Genomic DNA, 8,732 nt, shown 5'->3' with positions numbered 1-8,732 from the left:
GCCTCCAGCTTTCCATATTCATGTCAACATCTCACAATCTCTTCTTCAGCTCCCACCATCAGTCCTCTACATCTTACCATCATCTTCTCCCTGCTTATCCTCCATTAGCTCCCACCTCCACCCCAACATGTCCAACTTCCTCCACTCTTCATTTTCTGCACACCTTTCTTCATCCTCTTCTATCTCTTCCTGTCTCCTCACTCAGTTTCCTCCACTTCCCCATCCCAAAATCCACCCTCACCCCTCACCATTTCTCCATCTCCTCAACTGCGTCACCCAAATTTGCCTTCTGCTCCTCCACCCTCACATTTCCAATCCCACCCTTGTGCTTTTCCATTTCCCACCATCTCCTTATTCATCCTACTCCATTGCCCTCCAGTCTTTATTTTCTTCTATCCCTTAGATGTCTCTTCATCACTCCTGTCATCCTCATCCATATCCCTCTGTCTCCTCCCTGTTCTCCATCTCCTCTCCCTCCTTTTCCTCCACCACCTGCTGTATGTCCAGTCTCTTCATCCTCCCCAAACTCTCTTTTCCTCTTCATTGTCCTTTCCGCCATCTCCCATACCTTCTCCCTCATCCTCCATCTCATACTTCTTATTCCTCCACCTCAGTCTCTGAGTCTCTCCTTCCTGTGACCCTCCACCTCCCAATGTTCTTTTTTCCTGCTGTTTCCCCTCTTGGCCTGTGCCTCTCATACTTTACCTCTGGCTATCTCACTATTCCTTGTCATTTGCCTCCACAGTCTCCCTGTTTCTCCTCATGCTCCTCCACCTCCCCCTATCTTCCCATCCCTCCTTATCCCCTAAGTGTCCTGCCTACCTCACAGATTTCTCTTCCACCCCCTCCCTGATCTCCAACCATCCTTCTTTGGCTCAGAGCTTCCTCTCTTACTGTCCTTTCATTCTCCTTCATCTCCCACTCCATCCTTACCTCCAATTTTCTCCCAGCCTGGCTTCTCCCATTTGTCCTCTCCTCCATCCTCCCTGCACTCTTTTACTCCCAGCACATCTGACTGCAGCTGAAATTTTCTGCTTCCCTCCTTCCCCTGCCTTGTATCCCATTCCTTCCTGACCCAGGAAGGCCACCACGAGCTCAGCCACCCCTGATGCAAGCAGGAAGGGCCCTTCCTGATATCAGGATACACTTCTCCCTAGGGCTAGTGAAGCTGGAACTGGTCACTGGGAAAAGGGGAGGATCTCTGCCTTTGGAAGGTTTCAGTTACTCAGCTAGATGAAGTCACCACTGTCTTGATTTAGCATTAGCAATAACTATTTTGGAACATGGAGCTCGACCAGATTCCCCTGGGATCCCTTCGTGCACGCACATCTTTGGGAGACTTCCCCAAGCAGTGAAGGATTTCCAAGAGGGGCAAGACATGGCTTTGAGTGCATCGCTTGGGATGCTGCAGGACATGAGGAACTGTCCCTGCTACTTGCAGTGGCTCCATGGTGCTCAAGCAGAACCACCACACACTGCTCAAGCAGGACCATCCCATGGTGCTCTAGCAGGACCATTCCAATACTACTCAAGGAGGACCATCCCACACTGCTGAAGCAGGACCATCCCATGCTGCCTGAGCAGCACCATCCCACACTGCTCAAGTTAGCCACCTTGTGCATCTTGAGCAGGATCACACCAGCCTGCTTGAGCAGGAATACCACAGCAGGACCATTCCATGCTGTTCTAGCAGGACCACCCTAATGCTGCTCCAGCAGAACCATCATTCTCATTGAGCAGGACCATCCCACACTGCCTGAGCAGCAGCATCCTGTGCTGCTTGAGCAGGACCTATCCAGGCTGCTTGAGCAGGATCATCCAATGTGGTGGAGCAGAACCTTCCCATGTTGCCCAAACAGGACCACCCCATGTCATTTGAGCAGAACCATTCCAGTCTGTTCAAGTAGAACTATCCCAAGGCTGCTTGAGCACCATGGGCCAGGCCAAAGTGGCTTCCTGAAAGACTGCCAGCTCCCAGGCCAGTGAGCTATCCCTGAGATGTTCCCTCAGACCCTAGAGCCAGGGATCCTTACATCATCTTTGGTTTCCTTCCCTTGGGTTGGTTCATGCAGAGCCGTGGCCATCCCCTTCCAATGGCCTTATGGCTGCTCTAGGGCACAGGGCTGCTGGCACTGCTGCCAAGGGAAGGACAGGTCTCCTCTCCATCCCAAGGGAGCCCCATACCCTGAGGGACCTGCACACAGGGCCTCTTCAGAGCATCCCATGTCACTCACGCACAAGGGCCAACCAACCTCGCTTCTCTGCAGACTTTGCCTTCCAATGTTGGAGGCTCCCAGCCATCCCATGGAGGGGACCCTGCCCTTTCCAAGGGGATGTGTCTGAGGGACTGTCCCACTGCAATACAGGCAGGGACAGGGCAGCCAGTGTCTTGATGGGGTGGGGGTGACATTCCTGCCCAAATGCCTTCTTGGCTGGGAAATCTGGGGGAGGGAATTTGCTACCTGTGTTAGGAACTAGCTGAACTTACGTGTCTCCCCAAGCTGGATTTCTTACTCCAAATGTTCAAACTGTTGTATATTGTACTGGGATTTTTACATTGAATTATTGTAGAAAACAAAAAATTTAAACCAAGTCTGTTAAAAAATAAACATTAAAAATCTCTATGAAAAAAATAAAGGCGAGCTTGTATCTAAGTCGTCTCCTTACAAATGTGTCAGAGCAGGGAAGTGTCCCCAGCGGTGGCTTTCCTGCATGAGACCACACCACCCTCTGGTGTCAGCACCGACCTCAGCTCCGTGCTGGCCCTGCTCCAGACGTGTCCCTGTGCTCCCAGCTCTGCCTGGCTGGGATCCTTGCAGATCCTTGCACCTTGCATCCTTGCACCACCCCAAATCCTGCTTACTGGAAGCAGGTCCTGTCCTGCTCCCAGCACACAGACATGGTGTGGGGCAGGACATGGCCAGGCCAGAAGGAAGCAAAGCAAGAGCAGAGCAGACCCTCTTTATTGGATGCTGTCCCCATCCCTCACAGTCCCACCAAGCACTGGTGCAGTCCTGCTGCCTCCCAGGCTGTCTGGAATGTGGGATGTGCTCCTGTGTCCACATGTTCCCGTCCCGGGGCTTCATATCCGAGTGAGGTGGTGGGTGTGGGGCTGGGCAACAGCTTCAGGCATCCCTGTGCAGGTAGGTGATGGCTTTCTTGCTGTTGGGTGCCGGAGAACCATCTGATACAGCCCAGCTTCTGCCTGCTCCAGGCTGTGGGCAGAAGCAGGCGATGCCAGGGGACAGTGTGGGGACACATGTGCCCAGTGCCAATGGCTGGGCTGAGACCCATGAGACCTGGCTGCAGGGAATTCATGCCTGGATCCTGCATCCCTGGCACCTTGCAGCTGACATTGCTGGCAGCTCAGACCCTGCACTGCTGCCACCACAGCCCCCACACTGGTGCCACCTCAGACCCCACATCACTGGTGCTGCCCTGCATTGGTGGCATCGCAGACCCCACGTCACTGGCACTGCAGACCCCACTGAGTGCCCTGCATTGCTGGCACTGGGGGCCCTGCATGGTTGGCAACTCATCATCTGAGGGCACAGCCACTGCCACCTGCCCGCCCACAGGCCTGTGCCACCTAGGCAGGACACGGCTGCTCCATGGGCCACAGTCACTGAGCTCCCCAGAGCTCCAACCATCCCCTACTGCTCAATAAACCGGGGACAAAGGGAGGCAGCCACATTTCTGGGTGTGCAGGGACACTCTGATGCCTGGGGACAGCTCACGGGGGGAAGCTGGTTATTAAACCCAACCTCCTCTACATGCTGCTGCCAAAGGCATCACCTCTCCCAAGCCCAGTTTCCCTTCCTCCATCAAATCTCTTACCGACCTGGCCCCCTCTTCAGAATGAAAATAGCAGCAGCTGGCAGAGCCCAAGTAAACAAATGAGCCACTGTGAGAGGAGAGAGCATCTTTATAAGTTAGTTAGCCCCATCTAAGAGACAGACAGACATTTTCTTGTGGATAGATCGCTCGAGAAGCTCAGGCAAACAGCACTAACATGTCTCCTGGGTTTGATTTATAAGCCTGATTGCGTTACTAGCTCATCTCCATATAAAATGATTATGAATATATTGTCTGTACTCTGCAGAGGGCTAAATTACCAGGCTCTGATATTTATCAGCTACTCTTTGAATCTTAAGCAGCCTGAAATTCAGAGGTCTCTCTCTCTCTTCCAGTGATAGCAGAGGTAGAAAGGAAACAGCTCAGGCTTGATCCTGGTGTTCAGCACAACCTGGACCATTTTAACATCCCAATTAACACCTCAATACCCCCAATGCTGGAGCAGGAGGCTGGAGGGAGGGAGGCACCTTGAGCCCAAGGGCTGTGGAGCCTGTGTGTGCTGGAACCCAGAGCCAAGCCTATGGTACTGAGTAGTTACATTTACAAACAAAGGAGCTGATAGCTCCCAGCAGGACTGAAGGGCTGTTATCACGGTGCTGATTAAAATTTCCTCTGCAGCCAGCCGACTGAGGAAGAGTGTCATCAGTGGGGAGACAGTGCAACACGGTGCTTAACCCTGTGCTGATTCATTCAGCACAAATGAAGGGCTGCCCAGCCTGGCCAGGTGCTGAAAATTAGCCCTGAAAACCCCAGAAGGAAGATCCACGGCTTGATCACACCCTCCCACTCCATCTGTGCCTCCCACTCCATCTCACCCCTGCTCTGCAGGTCCCAGGAGCTTTCGCTCGTGTCACTTGTGATTCCTTCCAGATCCTTTGCTCTTTTGTTCTGCTCCTCAATTCTCTGCCTTTGCCTATGGTTAAAGAAAACTTTCCCACTGCAGGATATTCTGATAAAGCCTCTCACTGCCCGTGGCATGTCCATGCAAGGCATAAGCTTGTTTATGTGCTGTGACATGTTCATCAAGGATAAGGTCCATGCTAAAAAGATGCTTTCTCTGATTACCATCACCAAGATGCTGAAACTGCATAGCCAGACCCTGGTCCAGGCTGTCCTGTTCAGGAGATGGTCTGGGATGAGTGGGCAGGCAGTAGGAGAGCAGGTGGTTTGCTGTCCTTCTCCTCCACGCAAGGACGGGAGCCTCAGCCATCACACTGACCTCGGTGTTGCTCTCACACCTCTGTGCCTTCCTGGGTTGCATCCTTCCTGCTGTGTTGCCTCCTGCACACCCAGATTTTGGCAAGGAAGAAAAGACATTTGACTGCAGAATGAGCAGAGGAGCAAAAGAGCCCCAGAATGAGCAGAGGAGCAGAAGAGCCCCTTCCAGAGGTTTCACTCAGAGTGGTCCCAAAAACAGCCAACAGTGACAGCACCCAACTGTCACTGATCCCAACTACCTCCTACACAGAACCCATCCCAGCAAACTGAATGCATGTGCTCCCATGGGAGGGCTATCCCACAGCACACCTGGGACGTGTCTCAGCAGGATCCCTGTGGTGGCAGAGATGGTGAGAAGTGTGGAGAGACCCTTGGAGGTGCTTTGGCAGCATGCCCTCAGCAGGGCATGGAGGCTTTAACCACTTGTAACTCTCATGTATTTTCAAGGGGAAGGGAGTTTGGATCAAGTGCTCAGGGGGAGGGGGACCAGGGGGAGGGAGGTCTGCTTGTTTCAAGGTATCACCTGGCTGATATGCTCAGTGATTTGCATGAACAGGGATGTGATTCCCACACATTTATTGGCAACAAGGCCAGTCAGAAGGCAATGCTCAGTTGGGGCCCCAGGTAAGTCAGCTGCTCTACTGGAGCAGTGCTTTGCCCAAATTAACTCAAGTTTCCCATGTGAGGCTGCCTCATGCTCACCCCACTGGGATCAGAAAGTCTGAGATGCACAGACCATTTCACACTTTCCAGTTTCTTTCCCCCATCCCCAGCATTTCCAGGACTGAGGTCTTTCATATCAGGGAAGGTGCAGTGAAGAGTCCCACCACGGCCACTGAGCTGCCTCAGATGCTGCACTGAAAGGCTGTTTCCAGAGTATCCAAGCAAGACTCCCCATATCCTGGCCAGTATCTTTTTTTTTGACCCTCTGAGTCTCTACAAGAGACCTTAATATGCGTTAACATGTACTCCTTATGTACTTTTATTTCTTTACAGGAAGAGGAAATAAAGTGCCCAAAATGCAGCTGGTTTTCCTGGGCTGCCTGGTGAGTCAGAACAGCTGGGAGTCAAGCTCAGAGCAAACCCTGCAGCATCCAAGCCCACCACACACCAGCTTCCAGGGCAGGAGCCCATCTGGATGCAAGATGCCCTGGAGAGGAGGGAGCTGGACCAGCAAGGCATGGACATACAGCAGGAGCCCTTTCTTTAGAGCCCATAAAATCACAGAGGGAAGCCTGAACATGTGTTCAAGGCTAGGTTGGACAGGGCTTGGAGCAACCTGGTCTAGTGGAAGGTGTTGGAAGAACAAGATGGTCTTTAAGGTCCCTTCCAACCCAAACCATTCCATAATTCTATGATTCTATGGTGTTTCAGCTGTGGAACACTGAAATGAAAGTGTGTTTGTGCCATGGGGGATCTGACTGATGGTACCAACTCTGCAGTTCGCAGCCCTGTACACTTGGTGCTTGGAGAGCTACTGGAAGAGGAGAGAGCTTGGGAAAATGCCTCTGGGAGGCTATTTGGAATTTTCTGCTTTGCAGGTTCTTTCTGAGAGGAGATGCACCCTCTCCCCATCAGGCAGCTTCCTGGGGCCCAGCTGTGGGCAGCTGCAGCACAAACACAAAATTCCCTGGCTGCAGCAGCCGAACTGGACAATGCTGGCTGAGGGACAGCTGTAGGGCTGGTGGGACATGGTGCTGTCCTGGCCTCATGGCTTGGAATGTGCTGCACACAGAGGCGACAGTTGCTGGAGAGAAATCATGCTGTCACTGAGCCTGGTGAAGAATTTCAGCTGGATAAATCTGTGAAAACCAAAGGCCAACGAGAAGGGAAGCAGAGGGTGCCTCCCAGATCTGCAAACCACCTCTTCACTGGCTCTGGGACAGTCCCATGATGGGGAGAGTGACAAAGCCCTTTCCCAGCAGTGGGGTGAACAACAGACCTGACATGTAGGGGGACAAGGGTTTGTTGGAAAGCTGCTGGGCCCTGCTGGCAAGTGCAAAATCCCTGAGACAGAGGCTGCTAAAACTAAAGGTTGGCAACTCTTAACAGAAAATATTCAGCTTGAGGTGGCTTCTGAAGGGCTTTAGTGTTAGTTTAGTGTTTAAAAGTGTTGTGTTTGTCCTGCTTCTCAGGAGAGGAGCAATGTGATTTCCAGTTGGTTTGTTAAATGATGTGCCATCTGTACCCTGAAACTCATGGGGCTGTGTCCAGACTGTCGATCCAAAGGCGGTGCTGGAGCAGTGCAATTCCCATAGCTCCTGGGGAGCTTCAAAAATACCCATGTCAGAGACCCCAAGCTTTTTCTTAGGAAAACCTCTTTTTTTGTAATAGGGAACTTGGAGGTAATGAAAATGCTGGCTGATGGAGGGAAATACCTTGCAGGGTTTGGGTGTGTTTGTACTGTGTCCACTGGGCAAGCCTGGGCTCAGAGACTGGTGATCCCAGGCTGAAACTCCAGCAAGGAATATGCTAAAATTGGGCATTTGGATACATGTGGACTTGTGTTGGAGACTTCACCTTCAGGTGATTTTTTTTTTTGTTGCTAACAATGAAATCAATAATGTGAGGCCACACTGCGGCTTTCCGGAGCAGGGATTTGATGCCACGTGGCTGAGGAAGCTTTGTTACAGTGCTGCAGTGTGATGTGAGGGTGACTGACCCATTTGGGGTGTAAAGCCTGCTGAGGTCATGTTGGAGGGGTGTAGAGAGTATCTCTGGAGTGATACTGTCCACAGAGTACAGCCCATCTGTACACACCTGAACTACTCCTGGGTTTCACCTTGAGGAAACCAGCTGTGTCCTCCTAAATGGAGTCACAGAAGAATCTCTGCCCCCAGGCAGCGTGGGCAAGGCAGCAGACTGAGCCCAGAGCAGGGAGCTGTAGGATAAACATGTCCTTCAAAACTGGGGAGCATCCTTAGTGGAAAATACACACCACCACCGCCGCTTTTGTCTGTAGAACTGTTTCTGGCCTGTTTGCTGATGAGAACACTGCTTGAAGAGCAGACAGTGCTGACCAGTCCACAAGTCTGCAACTCCTCCCATGTACAGCAAGGCAATGCTCCCAGGGAGTGCACTAAACCATGGAATACACCAAGGATCTTGATCTAGGCTGTACCTGCTCGCTGACACCAGACCACTGGAATACTGTGCCAAGTTCAAGTTTATGGACTTTTATGTCTTGGGTGTTCCTTGGCCCCAACCCAAACCACCATAAAATTCCCTGACTGCAAGGCAAGTGGCTCCCTGGGCACAGCAGTGATTTGCTCCAAGGGGTGATGTTCCCCAGTGCAGAAGTGGAATTTGAGGTTTTGGCAGCCTGGCTAGGAAATACCACCTTGGCAGGCAATGCCATGGGGGCAGCCTGGCTGAACTCAGGGAATGTTAAGGACTGGGATGACAATGGAATGGCTGCAGGAGGTACAGACAGGTGACTCCTGTCTCCAAGGGCAGACTCATGGAATCACACTGGTCTCTGGGAGACATGAGGTCCAGCCCCCTGCTCCAATGGGACTGGTTGCTCAGGGACTTCTCTGGTTGAGTTTTGTCTGTGTCTGAGGACTGAGGCCCTGCTGCCACCCTGAGCCCCTGTTCCAGTATTTAACTGCCTTCTTGATTAAAAATTTGTTTAATTTCTCACTAACTGCACAAAGTCT

The sequence above is a fragment of the Chiroxiphia lanceolata genome, chromosome 17 (genome assembly GCF_009829145.1).
Source record: "Chiroxiphia lanceolata isolate bChiLan1 chromosome 17, bChiLan1.pri, whole genome shotgun sequence".
NCBI classification, from domain to species: domain Eukaryota; kingdom Metazoa; phylum Chordata; class Aves; order Passeriformes; family Pipridae; genus Chiroxiphia; species Chiroxiphia lanceolata.
This window is presented reverse-complemented; position numbering follows the sequence as displayed.